At 25.5% G+C, this 18,369-nt stretch overlaps 2 long non-coding RNA genes across 2 annotated transcripts; one reads left to right on the forward strand and one right to left on the reverse strand.

Moving 5' to 3' along the window:
• Positions 1-10,840: 10,840 nt before the first annotated feature.
• LOC141046330 (uncharacterized) lies at positions 10,841-16,211 on the reverse strand. Its single transcript, XR_012219198.2, has 3 exons — positions 16,070-16,211; positions 11,687-15,888; positions 10,841-11,159 (listed from the first exon to the last, which is right to left on the reverse strand). It is a non-coding gene; the product is annotated as an uncharacterized LOC141046330 (long non-coding RNA).
• Positions 16,212-16,486: 275 nt separating this feature from the next.
• On the forward strand, positions 16,487-17,787 carry LOC149987644 (uncharacterized). The gene is made up of 2 exons (XR_016507094.1): positions 16,487-17,151; positions 17,252-17,787. It is a non-coding gene; the product is annotated as an uncharacterized LOC149987644 (long non-coding RNA).
• Positions 17,788-18,369: the final 582 nt, after the last annotated feature.

Raw genomic sequence — 18,369 nt, forward strand, 5'->3', positions numbered from 1 at the left:
AGACTCCTGAAATTTGAGTATGCACATTCGGTGGTTTTTGAGAACAATACACAGTTCAACTTCTTTTGATGTTATTTGACTGCTAAAGTCTGAACACATATGCACGTGCTCAAGTAACATTTCTATAGGTTTGCATTTAGATTAAATTACACGTAGAATTAATTGAATCCTTCAAAAGTTAACAATATTTATTCATAATGCTTTTACAATTTTTCTTACACTCAGCAAGTCCATAATACAGCCCTGTTAGTAAATCTTTTCTAGAGACATAAGTATGTTTACATTTAGAAAAAATTAACACTTCAAACGCATCAGTTACATATGTTGGACTGTCTACCTTTTCCTCTCTGGCTGTCAATTGTCCTTTTGGAGTACTAATGCTTGACAATCAGCCATGTGATTACGTGCTTGTTGGTCTGATTTTGATTGGTTGACCATGCAATTTGTGTAATGCGTTTCTGAAAACTCTTCGGCATCTCTTCTAAGGTAGTGATGCAGCATTACTAGCAAATACCCCTGGTGCGCTCTGCTTTTGAGGTTTGCTAATCCTCAACAGTCGCCAATTCATGAATTTCAGGCAACTGCATCACTTTTGACTCTATGCACTCTCAGATGTCAGGCTAGTTGATAAGAATTGGTTAATGCATTGGAAGTGTTGGTCAATTTATTTTTCATTATGCTAAGTACATGAGCAAGTGAATAATCTATGGGGAAATTAAATTGACCCACATTAATCTCAAATTCAAGATATAATTCTCACCTCTATGTGAATAGTTGTTAATTATTTTGTATGCATCAATGGTAATTCTATTCATTAGTCTTACAATAAACAATGGACGTGGACTATTTGTCTAAGAATTATGCTTGTGTAGTTCACAAATCCAACATTTCTTAGGTAATAGAGGTTTAGTTTTATTGGGATCAATGACAATGCTTTTGTTGTTCCTAGCTGTAAAGATTTCTTGTTCAATAATACTTTAAATTGATCAATGAGATGATTTGGCCATTGTTGCCTTCAACGCACTTTTTACCTAGTCTTGGTTCTTTTTTAATAGAGGTTTTTTTAGCCAAAGTGATTTAGTTGTTAATTCAAGTAATCAATTTTGAATTTTTCCTTGTTAATGGGGTGCAAGTATTTGGTACTTTACAACAATGAGAAAGAATTTAAGTGTTTTTGGTGCCATCATATATATATAAGTCAAGTTGCTTGTGGTATTATTAATACATAAAATTCTTTAATTCTCTCATTTCATTTTTTTGGAGTAGCTTTCTATAGTGATAATCATAAAATTTTTGTGAAATTTCTAAATAAATGAAAAAATTTCATTTTTAAGAATAAATTTTCCAAAGCATTTCTTTGATTATATGTACATAAGACTATTTTATTTTTTGTGTAAAACTCTTGGAATAAGAAATGTCTATTTGGTTTACTTTTAGAAACTATTTGTGCACTTCTTTGAGCACAAATGTACACACTTTTTAGATAACTTTTTTATGAAGCATTTGACTATGATTACAATAAATCCCTATGTGTTCCCTTGCAATTTAAGAACTAATTTCATTGACTTAATTCAAATGCTCACGACAAATTCATCTAAATTTAAAGCAAATCTTAGGCTCAAACTTGCAAATATTCCTTCAAAATGGAGTGAGCTTCTTCTATATGCATAGAATTTATATTCATAAAGTAAGAGTACTTATTTGTCCATGCTGCAAGAAAGTAATCTTGATAACTCTTTATCTAATAATTGTTGTATTTAATAAGTATTAACATAGCTTAGTACTTGTTCTTTAACTTGTTTCTATGCATTTCAAAAGCTTGCATGGTGCAAGAGTACATAACGCTTTAAGAAATTTGCTAGAATGCATCTCAATCTTCTTTGGTCTCAAATTATTTTTTGTAGTTTGTCAACACATTTTAATTGATGTACCAAAGACTAAGAAGCAGTTGTAAGAGAAAAAAATCTTCCAAGTATATGTATCAACATAAGTTCACAATCTATTGTTATTATAATTGTTTTTTAACAAGAAAAAAAACTAGGCCCATTGTTTTATGGCTCATGCATAATATGCTTTGCTTTCTTCATACAAAAATACGACTATAATAGCAAATCATATATTAAAGCGTGTCATGCCAATAATTGGAGTATTGACATCTTGAATTTAATTGTTTTGAATGTATAGTCAATTGTGAGTTAATATGGATATTCCTTTGATAATTTGACCCAACTTGGATAGGCATAAAATAAATGTATCATCTTATTGGAAGTATTGTAGTTATAATTGATATAATATTCATCTTTGTAGAAGATATTTATGAAAAAATAAGTGAGGATTAATCTTACAACTTGGCTTGTAGAGATATACTAGTTCATAATAAATTTTTTAGCTAATTGTATTTGAGCTAGTATTTTTCATTTCTAAGGTAGTCTATATATATTTTAGTGTTGTTCTCATACTAAGCAAGTATACAATGTATGCATGCTCAATAGGTTGACATTTGCAAGCAACTTAAAGACTATTAATTTTTACATGTTTGTAATAATGTTTGTTGTTGCAAACTAAGATATAACACTAATTATTAGGTTTTAATAATCTCCTATAGATCTCAAATGAATATTCAATTAAACATGTAGTTATATTTTGTTGACATATTATATAATTGGCATCCGGTTCATTTTGAGGGTTATACCATCAATTGCAATTATACTTTAAAGTGATCCTAGTAGCATTTAAACTTTGCTTTATAAGTGCATATCTTTATATATATACAAAATGATTATTTGCATTGATGTCCCTCTTTAATGATTCATAAGATTGTTCTATTGTAGATAGCATTGTTCCTAAATGTATAATTAATGATATAATAAAATTGGATTCTACAATGTTTCAATTAAAATCTAATGCTTATTGGATAGAACTTTTAATCTTCTAATTAGAATATAATACATGTAAGATTAGACCTTACAATCTCTCAACTAAAATTTTATGCATTTTATTGTATTCTAACATGGCTATTGGATGAAAAAGAAAAAATAAAAATACTATATTATAGAAGAGATTTATTGAAAGTATAATAAAAAAATTACTTTAAAAAATATAGATAAAAGATAGGAAAGTAATAAAATAATAATAATATTATATTTTTATAAAATAGCTTGTACTTACTTTTTAGACCTATAAATAAGATAAAATAAAGTAGATTATAAAAATAATATTATAGATATTTTTAGATATAAATAAAGAATATTTTTTATCAAAAAAATTCTAAAATATTTTTAGATTGGTACTTTAAAAGGACTAGTTGTGAACTAAAGTTGAAACCAAATCCAAGGCACAAAACAACATGCTTATGGTAAGAGTGGTATTTTTTTTGTTTATTAAAGAACATGTTTGATGAATAGACTTCATAGAGTTTTTTTGAGCATTTTTTAAAGATTTTACTATAATTTCTTTATAATTTCTTAAAGATTTATTTAAGATATATTTAGGATTATTAAGGTTTTTTAAGAAAATTAATTATGATTTTTATGGATTATTTAAGATTTTATTTAAAATTGATTAGAATGTAAGAAGATATAACTTGGATTTTTTTGTGATTGATAGGATATACTTAAAATAATTAGAAGCTTACCTAAATTATTTAAGTTTGTTAAAAAGACATATCTAAATATCTTATGCATTATTTTGGGTTACAAATCCAACTTCAAGGTAAGATTAAATCCTTCAATAACCAGATCTCTAATCCATTCTCAAATTGATTTTTACATAACACCACATTATAATACTATAAAACTACCAAACTATAATTTAAACAATAAACTTTGTACTTGTATTGCAATATAAATTAAGAGTATGGAATAAGGTATGAAAATCAAGATATTTTTTTTTATTGATTCAAGATTGATAGTTTAATAAAATAGCTCTAATATGTCATATTGACAATGATGAATATACAACCATTATCATATTAAACTTGCAAAAAGTAACACATTAAACCAATAATCTTTTTGTCATAGTACAACACTTATATTTTGATCTATACAATAAGTTGTTAAGGTTTTAATCTACAAATAAATTCAATTCTAATCCATAGAAAAAATTGTTTAATTTTAATCTATAAAATTAGTTTTTTAATTCCAATCCAAAATATATATATATATATATTTTGAATCTACAATATAAGTTGTTTAATTCCTACCCACATAAGAAGTCCAAGAAATATAAAGTAATTAGTTTAATTCCAATCTACACAAAAAATTATTCAAATCTTTAAGTTAAGTTCTAATCTATACAACAAGCTCAAGCAACTCAAGTCTATAAATTCATTTTTGATCTACATTTGTATAGCCATTCTCACTTTTTTGTTTTTCTTCTTTTACGTTGGTAAATTGTGCATTGCTGGTTGCATGCACAATTGCTCATCCTTCTCAATAGTTGTAAAAATGATTGCTTTTCTTTTTTTATAGTAGAGTAGATGGTTGTTTATTTTCTTTAATGGCTACTTAAATAATTGATCTCCTTTCTTGATGTTACTAGATTGCACATAGATAGTTGAATAAATAATTATTATTGCTAGAAGATATGGTGGCAAAGCTCTAATCAATCTACAAGCAAAGTAAAGTAGTAGCAAGCATAGTAGCAAAGCCTTCATTAGTGTTGGAGTAAAGTAGAGTAAATCTAGTAAAAATTACAATAAGATTGTAATCAAATAAGCAAATCAATTTAAGATTTAGATGGGTTGAATTAATATATCCATAATTTAAAATTTTAACTATACACAAAGCATTTTATTGATTAAAAGTCTATGAAAAATAATATTTATATTAGACTTAATAAATAAAAATAAAATTTTATAATTATATTAATGTATATATATATATATATATATATATATAGTAATAATATCATTTATTTTTCAATAAAAAAGATGTAACCACTAAATAAATACAAACAATGTAATAATTTTAAGTTTATTTATAAAAGTCTATTTAAAAACTAAATAAGTTGATAAGAACCACATTTCTACAATTTATTGTTACATTATTAGTTGTCAACAATTGTCTTGATTTGGATCAAATATATGATTATTGCATCTATAATTTAATATTTTTAAATATATAAATATCATATCTTTCTTCTATTTGTAATACCAAATTTAAAGTAAATATTCTAACAAGCAAAAATATTATGTAAAGATTTGGAAAAAAGATAAAGATATATGTAATGATTTTATACTAGAAGTTTATAAAAAAAGTAACCAAATTCAAGTTTTTTTAGATTTTGGAAGCAAAAAAAAAAATTCTAAGTCTACCAAAATATATAATTTGTAGATTTTTGGATTTGATTTTTACTCTTTCTTTTTAAAGATATATGCATCATTTAAAAATATATATTATTATCAAAAATATTATTATAAGCATATAATATATCTATCATTTTTTTAACTATAAAAATAAATTCTTGACATTGTAAATGATTTTTATAGTAAAAAAAATAAAAAATAGCTTAAATTATAGTATAAAAGATATTGTTATTTAAAGAAAGATTTAATAATATTAATTAATATAAATATTAATAAATAATAATAATCAATTAATTTATATTAAAATTATATAAAGTAATTAATAGATCTTATTATTTTTGAATATTGATTTTATATAAATTAAACTTTATAAATTATTTGAGGTGATTTGAGCTATAAGTACTTATTTATCCAACTTCAGATTTTATCAATTCATATTACTTAAACATAGATTAAAATAATTAATAAAATAAAAAATTATAAAAAAATATAAATAAATTACAATTTTAAATATCTTAAGTATTATAAACATTATAATTTGATGTATTAATTTTTGAATATTTAAGAATAAAATATTAATAAAACTTTTTTGAAGTTTTTAAAAATACTTTGAAGTTAATAAAAACCTTAAATATTTATAATAATAGATATAAAATTCATATCTAGAATACTAAATTATTTTTGAAACAATTAACCTATTTTTAAGTCTTCAAATAATCTATGTTATAATAAAAATAGAGGAATGTAAGTTTTAAAATTAAATTAGATAATATAAGAGTATTTAAAAAAAATCACAAGTGCATATTAATATATTTTTAAATAATAAAATCTAAATTTATTTATTTAAAAAATTATAAAAAAAATTGATTTTTATGGTTGGGAATTTTTTAAAAAATATCTTATAAAATTTTTCAACTTTTTTCTTATTAGAAATATATATTAGTTAATTTGTTTTTTTGATTAAACGTGAATTTTTATTTTTGCAATAAATTTTAAAATAGATAGAAATTAATAAAAAATTTACCTATTTATTTAGAATCTAAAATAAAATTTCATATAGCATTAATAGATCTTTTAAGAGATTATAAAGTTTTAAAAAGACTTTATAAAGTAATATAAATTTTAAAGCTAATAAATAATGATAATAGCATATAAAGCAAGCATTTAGCACCATTATTACCTAATTGAGTAAAATATACATATATTATTTATTTATTTTTCTTATTATATAATATAATATAAAATAAAAATAATATTTTTTATAACATCTGTAAAAGAATGAATATATCTATAATTATATTTTTTAGTGCAATTTTTATGCATTCAAAATTAAATAAAATAAGTTTTTGGTACTACAATTGAACGTAATTTAAGTATATACAAATAAATTCTTACTTTTAACTTATTATTTTATAAGATTAAAAATACAGTAAAAACTTTGCTCATAAACTTCTTAAAGTCTCACACAAACTTGATTCATTATATTCCATGATTATATAAAGTCTAACAATGATATGCACTCCAATATGATTATTACATAAAATGTATAAGTGGAAGGAAAACAAAACTCCGAAATATAACTTTAACAAATATGCTACATTGAGATAAGTTTTTGTTTGACATATACATTATAATGTAAGAACATAGTAATGATGAGATAAAATTGATTGTGTTTAATATTTTAATTTAAAACTAAAAAAAAATATCAAAAAATAAAAAAATTACAAAAAATTTAATATATATATATTATAAAATTAAAAATTTATGCAAAAAATTTCTACTTTTTATAAAAATTAAAGTCTAAATATAAGAAAATATCTTAAAAATATTATTAATTATTTTTATTAATATTTAATATTATATTTTAAAGAATTATTCCTTCAATCCATTTATTGTCATAGCATTATTACATGACAATATCAAAAAATTACTTACTATAAATAAATTTATATATCTTGAGCAATAAAAAAAATAAATAAGCAAGTAATATGTAAAATACTTATTAACACCATTTAGTACGTTTTTTGCAATGTATAAACTACAAACAATTCACTAATTATTTTAACAAGAAAACAAGCAAATAATCAAAATAATATATATATATATATATATATATATATATAGACAAGCATCTACTACTAATAAGTTGGTAGCCAGCATGAAGTAGAGTTTTTAATTTATTTATATAGACAAACATCTACCACCAATACTTTGGTAGCCAACTCAAAATAGAGTTTCTAGTGATCAATGCATCTTGTATACAAATCACCATGAAATCCTAATAAATATGATCAAATTTCTACATTACATCAACAGTGTCATACCAAACTTAGATATTAAAGTTAGACTTCTTTTCAGTATATCATGACTTAGATATGTAAGAAACTTAACTCCCAATCAGATATTGGTGAATTCTAATTGAGTATCAATTTAATTTTGTACTCTAATTCAGCTCCTTTTTTTAGCCACATTCCTCTTCAATCCATCCTATTGAGTGATGTTTGTCTATAAGTTTATTGTTTATATCCAACTTGATATTATCTAGTATGAAACTGTATCAATAATTTGTGATTATTAATAAGAAAAAGTATATCTTGATCTTAACTTTTGGATCTATCACAAAAGAGCCTAGTGGCACATGCTTTTGTTTTTGTAGAGTAAAAATAACCAATTTTATAAAATATTTTATCTTGGTTTTAATCTAGAGCTATCTTTGTGTTGGAAACATTAGATGTTATCATTTATATTATTAACATTACACATTATATTGTGTATACAAGAGTGTTGTTAGGAGTTACAACTCTTGGTGTAGAATCACAATTAATAGATTGTATATTATACTAGAGACTAATATATTAAATTATATAATATTTCTAATACTCCTACTAAAGAATTAGTCTTCATCCTTATATTAAACTTCATCTACAACAAAAGTTTATCCATTGCAAATAGATACATTTGAAAGAGTTAGGATTTTCAAACTCCTTTATGGTATTCTTGTGTAACATTGAAAGAGAGTTCTTTTGCAATTCTCCCATTGCTTTTCAAATTTGAGAAAGTAATGTGTTGTTTTTATATTTCTTAATTTATTATTATTCAATTATTATTGAATTATATTTGTAGTTCTTTGTATTTCTTTTTTCATCTAGATTGAAAGGTGCAAAAATTGATTTGTTTGGGGCATTGATATGGTAGAGGCGCAGTTGCAAAGGATTTGATAGAGGCATAGTTAAGGTTATTAATGTGAGTATGACAACATGTTCTATTGCTAGCATTGTTGTATAACAACATGGTCATTAGGTAAAAGAAGAAAGAAATTATTTTATTATATAAGATCCTAAATAAAAGATATAGTAAAAAAATATAGATAACAGATACAAAGGTAGTAAAAACTTGTAGTATTAAAATTATCTCTTATAAAATTAGATTCTATATACTTTATATAGCCATAAATAAGATAAAATAAGATAGATTAGAAAAATAAAAAATATAAGTATGTGTAGGAAGAAGTTGAGAGTTGATTTTAGAAAAAATTACCTCAAGAAAATAAGAATTGATATGTAAAGAGGATTGGTTTCTAATTGAGGTCAAAACCAAGTATCTATGTTATTTTTGAGGTTTTTTTGTAAATTTAAGAGTGGAGTTTGAGAGTAGATTAGAGAAGAGATTTTTGAAAGTTGATTTCATGTCATTTGGATTAATATTGAGATTTTGAGGGATTTTCAAGATTAGTGATGTACTTGATGGATTTAAATTTTGAGAAATAAAAATATATTTATAAATTTGAGAATTTTTTGAGTTTTGTAGCATGTGCATGGATGAATATTTGAAGGTTTGTTGTTATGCTTATTATAAATGTGTAAATAATTTGAGGTCAATCAAATAGTTAGATTGATGAGTATAAGAATTTTTGTGAATTATGATTTTAGATAATTGTGATTCAAGGTCAGTGAGGGATTTTGCAATCTGATAATATTTATTAGTTTGATTGAAGCAAAAATTGGTGAGAAAAAATTAGATTTAAATATCTATATATAACCTAAAACTTGGAGCAATTGAATAGTTCAACAAGGAAAAATCTTTATTGAAAGATCAACGTTTAAATTGGAAAAAGACAGTGGCCAACAATCGAGAGGTTTTGGGAGCTTTTTTTGCAATTGATATGTAAAATCTTCATCAAATTTTTTGTACTTGTTGCTAACTTAGTTGTTGCAAAGTTTTCAAATTTTGAGTCAAAATCAATAGTTCAAACATTAGATATTGATTTTTTATATCTGCTATAAGATTTGTTAAAAATTTGTTTAAGATTTAGAATTTGATTAAAGATTGATTAGAATTAATTTAAAATCTAGGTTTTGATTAAGATTTATTTAGAGTTTAATCAAAGATTAAGATTCATGATTTGACTAAGATTTGATCAAATATTAGGATTTATAATTTGATTAGGATTTGTTTAGATTTTGTTAGGATTTAGGATTTTATTAGGATTTAGGATTTTATTAGGATTTGATTATAATTAATCTAGGATTTAAAATTTGATTAGGATTTAGATTTTCTAAGATTTTATTAGATTTAATTAAAATTTGCTTAAGATTTGGTTTAAGATTTGATTAGGATTTAATATTTGATTAGGATTCGATGAAGATTTATTGAAGATTTTTTTAGTATTTAATTAGGATTTAAATAGGATTTTATTGTAATTTCATTAAAATTTGGTTTAAGATTTTATTAAAATTGATTTAAAATTTTATTAGAATTTATTAAGAATTACATCAGGATTTGATTAGAATTCAATTATGATATCTATTTTTGATATTTCTTTAAGATTTCTATATTATATATATTTTATTAAGATTAATTTTTTTAATTTATTTTATAAATTCTTAAAATTTATTTTAAATTTAATTAAAGTTTGATTAGTATTGTTATAATTTAATTAGAATTCTTTTTTAGGATTCTATTAGAATTATTAGGATCATCTTGTTGTAAGTTCTATTTTTTCCTTCTACAACTAAGTATCTAATACATTCTCAACCATTATAGGATTGGCTACTAATATAAGTACCAGAGCAAGCTTTGCTACAACCATTGGTATAAGTACTACCTTGGCAATTGAGGCATCCCTTGTTGCGACTGCCGATGCAAGCACTACTATGGCTTGAGCTAAAATCTCTTATTTTGAAACTTTTCAACTTTACTATTAGTCTGCCTCTCTTGAGCCAAAAGCTTCTTTCTCTTGGCAATCTTAGTATATGAGTTCTTTTGTATATTTTGATATTTTATGGATTTGGAATAAGTTGGTGTGAGGGTAAATTTCTCCCTCACTCCAAATTACAAGATAGCCTCAATTAAGAGTTGCTTGTAATTGGTGGTGAGAAGTAGAAGTAGCAATAAACAAGAACAAAAGAAGGACAACACCAAACAAGTGAAACAAGTGCAATCAAGCAATTGTACACTATAAAACTAGTCATAGTCTGTTCACTAGATTTTTATCCAGTAAAAGATCCAGTAAAAGATCCAGTAAAAGATCCAGTAAAAGTAAAAAAGTAAAAAATATATTTTTAGATAGATAATTTTTTATCTTTTCAATGACATAAAAAACATGTAATTTCAAGTTACTATAAATAAGTTATGATAGATTAAAGATAGAATGTAAATAATAGAAAAGTTAAGTGAATAATTTTTACCTCAAGAATAACTTGTTTAAGAAATCAGGAGTTCGAACCTCACCAAGGCTCACAAGTAGTGTATATTGGTTGTCTAAAGAGGCCTTGAAGCCTTAGTCTTATCTTCCTACCTATACCCAAGGTGCTACAACCCATATGGGGATTGTGCACCTCTCTTCCTACATGCACTATACTAGCTGTTAGTCCTCCTATTTTCTACTAGTAAAACTATTTTTTTATATTTTTGACTTCACCATGGTGTTCAAAAACATCCAATTAGCCTAGAAACCTTGTATAGTCTTCAAATCTTATTTCATTTCTTCATAGTGGCTCTCAAGATGATAAAACTCAATTTTACCAATGTCTTAAAATTTTCTCTAAGAATTCATAAAAAATCCTAAATAAATTTTAGATAAATTCTAAAAAATACTATAATATTTCTATAATACTAATATCCATAATAAGATTTATTTTTCTATTTTGGTGATTTTTTATAGTGATAAAATTAATTTAAATCTACTAAAAATCCTATTTTTTATATACACAACTTAAAAGATATGTTCTTTTTTATGCTTTTTTTAACTATTAAGTAATCATTGATAGGATTTTTGTAAGTAATATATGTAGATATGAGGCCAATATAGAAATTGGTCTCAATTACTAATCATTAATACTCAATAATGAGTGAAAATACTAAACCAACAAAGATAATTACCTCCAAGACTTACTAAGAGTCCATTTTTGTAACTTTTCTTCTAATAAGACTTTTATACTTATAAATACCTCCAAATTCTAATAAGTATGTAAATAGTCAAAAAGACTTTTAACCTTAGTATTTATCTCATTAAATGACTCAATACTATATTTTTGACTAATCCACCAATTAAGATCCATTGGTAGAACTCAGAGTTGGCTTACTAAGTAGTCTCCCACTCTATAATGTATCAAAATATAGATGTTGTATAAGGTGTGGTTGTTTTAAATAGGCCAAAAATGCTTAAATAGTTGTAGAATAAGTTTTTTGTTTTGGTTGTAGAAGAATTTTATGCATACTTAGTTGAAATAGGCATTAGAAATATTTCTCTTTAAAAAGAGATTTAATAAATATATTTACTATTATATTTATGGTTAACACATATTGTAGTTTGATTTCCTTAGCAAGTATCTTTTCTCTTATGAAATGATATTGTGTATTCACATATTGTTTCTAAAATTTTATTTGGGATTTTCACTGAGAACAATTGTACTTTGATTGTCTCAATATATTATGATTGATTTATATTGAAAAAATCTAAATTCATGTAATAATTTTTTCAACTATATTGCTTCAATTATTGCTTTAGTTAATGCAATGTATTATAACTATATAGATGATAAAGCAATGGATTGTTGTTTCATGCTATCTTAAGAAATAATTCTTTTAGCTACTAAGAAAAAAATCTAAAAGTTGAGCGATGGCTGTCTTTTTCACTTGTCTAATCAGCACCAAAATATCTATATAAAGAATTGCCTTGTGGTAATTTTTGATATATTATTCCAAAATTTAATATATCTTTTATATATCTCATTTTTCTTTTTAAAGTCTGAATGTGTGTCAATTTGAGAGATATTATACTAAATTTCTAATGGCATAAACACAATCTAGTTTAGAATTAACAATGGCATACATGAAATTGCCAACAATTTAAGAATATAAATAATCTTGTGAAGTGAGATTTTCTTCATTACTTAAACTAATTCTTGATTAGATTGGTGGAATTAATGGATTGCAATTTAATATATTGAATTCATTAAGTTTATTTCTTAAGTATTTTTCTTGATGAAGAATTATTCATCCTTCTTTATTTCTTATGATAGCATTGCCTAAAGTGTAATGGATTCTACCGTCATCTGATACTTCAAATTCTTGTTGTAGAATGTCTTAGATTTTTTTTATATAAGTAATCTTATTGTTTATAGTTATACAATCATCAACATAGACTATTATTATGGTAAAATCATTGTCATTATTTCTTTTTATGTGTATATTTGCATCTAATTCTAAAGGTTGATACTTATAAAGAGTTCAATATTGATATAATCTTTAATAATAATTTCTAAAATATTATTTAAGGTAATATAAGAATTTATTTAACTTACATATCATATTTGTATGTGTAAGGGATTAACCTTTAAGAATAGTCAAATAGATGTCTTCTTCTATAAAACCATTTAAAAATATTTTTTTTAACATCTAGGTTGAGTTAAGTTTGATCATAAGAGAGAAAGACTCAATGTAATCAATACCTTGAACTTGGGTAAAACCTCTTGCAACTAGCCTTATTTTATACTTGTCAATAGTTCCATCAGCTTTAGTTTTAGTTTTAAAAATCCTTTTTGAATTGATTGACTTTCTATTGAAAAGTAAATTTATCATTTTTTATGTGTTATTTTTGACTAAGGATGTAATTTTAGCATTGATTTATTTTTTCCATTTTTTAGCATTAGCCCTCTCTATTGCTTCTTGAATGCATTTTGAAGCTTCTATATTAGTAGAAATAAGGTAGGCTTGATAACTTTTATTAGATTGTTAATTATATTCTTTTCTTCCTTGTATAGACTCTAACAATCTTTTATTTGATTAAATAATTATTATAGGTCTAGAACTAGAAGAAGACTTGGTTCTTTTAATGTAGAATGGACTTCATTATCTTCAAAAGATAAGATTGCTTGATCATTTTTTAATGATAGTTGAGAGAAGGCTTCAATGACATCAATATGAGAAGAAGATCATCCTTCCATATTTTGAAAATTATTATGTATTTGTTGGTGATCAAATATATGTATATTTTATGGTGGTTGTATTGGTAGTGAAGACATTCCTTGAGCATGAGGTATACTTTGCTCATTGGGCCTTATAATTATTGAAAGGTGCTTAAATAATTCTAAATCAATTAAAAACTTCATATTATCTTTTTACAAGAATACATTTGGTTTTTTATTATGTAGATTTTTAAAGAAAATATCTCTTAAAATGAGGATTTTTTGATTTTGTGTATTCATGTATCTATAAGAAAATAGCTTCTTAAAAATGAGAGTTTAGCTTCTTTTTTATTTTTTTAGAAATAAAAATATAAGCTTTGCATCTAAAAGAATTAAAGTAGAATAAATTTAGTTACTTTTTGTACTATAATTCAAATGGTATTTTTTTGCCTTGTACAAATTTTATAGAGCTCCTATTTTAGAGATAAGTTTTTGTTTAGAGTGCTTTATTCCAAAACATTGTATGTAAATTTGAATAAGATAGAATTGCAAGAACTTCTTTTATTAATATTTTATGCTTTCTTTCAAAAATATTATTTTGGTGTGGTATAAAGGCTTTAGTATATTTTTATTTGATTTTTTTTGTTACATAAATCTTTAAATTTATTTGATTTGAATTCACTTCTATAATTAGATCTTAAGATTTTAATTTTGAAACTTGTTTGTTTTTCCACAAAATTTTTGTATAAGGTGAATTTTTCAAATACTTCAAATTTGACTTTCATCAAATATACATGGCAATATCTTGATAGATCATCAATAAATGTCATGAAGTAAATACATCCCAAATGTGTTCTTACTTACATAAGACCATAAATGTCAGAATGTATAAGTTCTAATAATTGTGCACTTCATTGTACATCTTGTATATGAAACTTCTCTTTATGTTGTTTATCTTCTATGCAATTTTGACATAAGGTAATTTTCTTTTCATCAAAGATGTCAATCTTCTTTGTCATTATTTATATTTATTTTAGTCTTTGTTAATTTATGTGTTCTAATCTTAGGTGCTACACATTAGCTTTGTTTAATTCTGTAGTAGTTAGAATAGCAATTTGATGCTTGTTTGATAGAATTATTTTACCTAATTCAATTTAGATTAAGATTTAATTTTCATATTAACCAAATTAGTTTATGAATGTAGTGGCTTCAACTCTAATGCAAATTTCTCCTCTTGTCTTATCTAATTGTTTGACAAAGAACAAATTCTTTGTAAGTCCTAGTATATATAAAATATTAGGTTTGATTTTCTCATCTCTATTTGTAACTTTTATATTTACATCACCATATTCTTCTATTATGTATGATATAGTATCATCTCCTAAATAGACAACTTACTTGTCTTTACTTTTAAATGTATTTGACAAATCCTTTTAATTCATGACACATATATTGAGTTGCTTCCAAGTCCACATATTATATTATATTATATTTGATTTATCTTTGACTATAAGTGCTGCTACATATAGTTTGTTTGATTTTGTAACAATATTTATTTTGTTTTGTTTTTTTTTTTTTTTTTCTTATTATAATTTTTAGTTTAATAATCTTTAATCAAGTGACTTGATTTCTTGCAAAAAAAAAATGCTTTTTGTCAATTGCATGATTTTCTTTTCATGAGAGTTTCTTTTTAAATCAAATTTTTTATTAATGATTGTAATGTGATTCCAAGCTGTCTTCTTAAGGAGCTAATAAAGAATCTACAACTTAAAGCCAAACTTTTCATTAAGGTGAAAATTGCTTAATCATCTAAAATTGTTAATCTTATTACCATTTTTTTTTTTAAATGTGTTCTAAAAGTATGTATGTGTTTAATAACACTATTACTTTTTCTTATTTTTAACATTTAAAACTTGTCTTTTAAATATATTTTAATTACTACATTATGTAATTCAATTATTTTTACTAATTATTGTCATGTTGAATGTATTGATGTGCAAGATTGTATATATGAAAAAATATTATTTTCTAGGTTATTTTTTATTATAGTTAAAAACAAGATATCCTTGTCTATCCATGCACTTATACTTCCTACTCCTATGGCAAGTAAAGCTAAGGTTTTGGCAGCAATTTCAACTACTCTTGATTCCATTGATAAGAATTCTTCACCACTCACTATGGGCCATAATTTTTCAACCCTAAAAACTAATATTAGTCTATGTTCTATAAATTAAAATGTAAATCATCAAATTTTGGAACTTAATTGATATCGACCTTTTATATTATCTTAAATACTCTTAATTTGAATTTGATTTGTAATTATTTATTAATTTATTCTTGAACAATTTAATTTTACCTTAGCTTATGGTTTGTATGTTGTCATTTTTAGGTTTAGAATTTTTTCTCATAGCTTGAAGAACTTCAAGTTCTTTATCATCCTTTCCTATTACAATAGATTGTTTTATTGTTATCATTACAATCTAATTTGTAATTTCAGCAATTCTTTTTAGGTTAAAACATTCATCTACTTTTACAGTTTTAAGAATCAAATATTTCTATAACTCCAATACCATGTTAGAAACATCAACATTATATTGTGTATACAAGAGTGTCACCAAGAGTCGCAACTCTTGGTGTAGAGTCACAACTAGTAGATTGTATACTATACTAGAGACTAGTGTACTAAACTGTATAATACTCCCAATACTGTGGGATTCACTGTTAATGAAAATTGCGCATTTCAAGTCGGTTATTATGATCCTATCTGATAAACAGTGTCGTTTCAGCATTATTGATATTGGTAAAATTTTAAAAATTAAAAAATATTGGGTTCTACGGACTTTGTCTTGCAGAGGTTCAAAGTCAATAATCATGGCTGCAGATTAAATCATTAATCAATTCGTTCTTGACCACTTTGGGGTAGAAATTCCCATGTAACTGCGGTCTAATTAACAGTTTTGAAGATGAAGAAAATTAAGGTCGTCCAGCATCAGATTGTGCACCCTCACAGTGTCCAGTTTGTCTCATTCCTGCAACGTTTCCAACTCTGATGTGTCCAGTTCGGATTCACCAGCGTTTCAACTTGATATGGGTAGCCCATGCCTCACAAGTGAAGCGCTTACATCGTCATTCCTCAATAGTGAGCAAAAGTTAGTCTTCTCAGAATAAAAATCTTGCAGTCATTTGAACACGATGTAATGGATTTTATTTTTCACAGATGGAGGACATGAGCTCAGAATGTTTCGAAGTGTTAGGTTTAATCCTCTGCTTGCGAATTCCAAGCCCATTGTCAAAAGGACCACGTCCAACCCTCATGTCTATCAGATACGAAAATTAAGGTTGAGTTCATCATAGATTGAAGAGATGAATTACAGGCCAGCTTCAACAATTCTTCCTCGTGCAAATCCGATCCAGACCGGGAAGTTGGAGGTCCTATTGGTTTGTTTCTCCATAACTATTAATAAAAAGCCCTCACTTTAAATTATAAAGAAATAGAAATTTTTTTTCTCCTTGCATTTAAAGCTCTAGTGCTGCACAGAGTAATCTGAAGACGAAGGCGAAAACTACAGATTCCAACAATTGTGATGCTTCATACTTGCGAGGATCCAAGGCACGGATCGTAGATGAGACCACCAGGTACTAGAAGGAATTGCGTTGGCGGTTGGATGTTACTGGAGTTGAAGGAGACATAAAAACATCGAAGTGTCTCCAACCACCTCATTATGGGGCTGTAATAATGGTGAAAGAAGCTTGTCTAATCGTTTCACTCCCCAGCTGGGATCTTATTCCAACGCCCTGGTTTCAAGTTGGGTTGCACCATTTTATGCTAAATTGTATGTTCATTTTCATTTTTCAGTAAGTCACTTTCACATCTGTCTGTACATGAATAGAATGAAAATAGCAGCCATCAACATCGATTTGCAGGATGTCCATTCAAGAGTATGATTGAACCCCATGTTAAAAGACACTGCACAGAATCAGAATTATTAGTCGACAAGAGAATTCATACGCACATTGTGTGTGTAAGAATGACACGTACTTACTTAATGATCCACTTGTTTCAGAGTCCCACCAGAGCTGTCTGTCCAGATATGACCACCAGTGTTTTTTCTTGGTTACAATGCATTCTTTTCATCTGATAGTACAAGCCCTGACATAGTGTCCAGATTAGCGCACATTCGTTCGGCGTATTGAATTCCTTTGGCAAATTGTGCGATCACATCCTCCGTCTCTTGGAGGTCTACAATTCATGAGTTGAGTGCTTTGATTGAAGGAGGTCTAACTACGAGAGAATTTGCATCTGAAGTGTTTGTGAGGTTTTGGATAGTTCGAGACAGAAGACGATTTATGCAGGAGGGTTAAGTCGATGATTTATCATCCCATGGGCAGCCTAGCCAGATTGTTGTGATATTCAGAGTATATGTCAGAATTTAGATCGATGTAAGCTTTTTTGTCGAGGTGGACTTGACACGGAGTGCCGAATTTACCTGATAACTGATTTTTCCTTGAAGTAAACTCTCTCACTCAATGCCAGGGCTACAAGTTTTCTCTGTTAGGGGTCCTGCTCAAAGATAGCGGAAGACAGTGCATGAAGGTGGGAATATCTATGATCATGTTTCATGCGCACCTTTATCATTTCCCATCCAACTGGAAACG

The sequence above is a fragment of the Physcomitrium patens genome, chromosome 16 (assembly GCF_059467195.1).
Source record: "Physcomitrium patens ecotype Gransden chromosome 16, ASM5946719v1, whole genome shotgun sequence".
Classification (NCBI taxonomy): Eukaryota; Viridiplantae; Streptophyta; class Bryopsida; order Funariales; family Funariaceae; genus Physcomitrium; species Physcomitrium patens.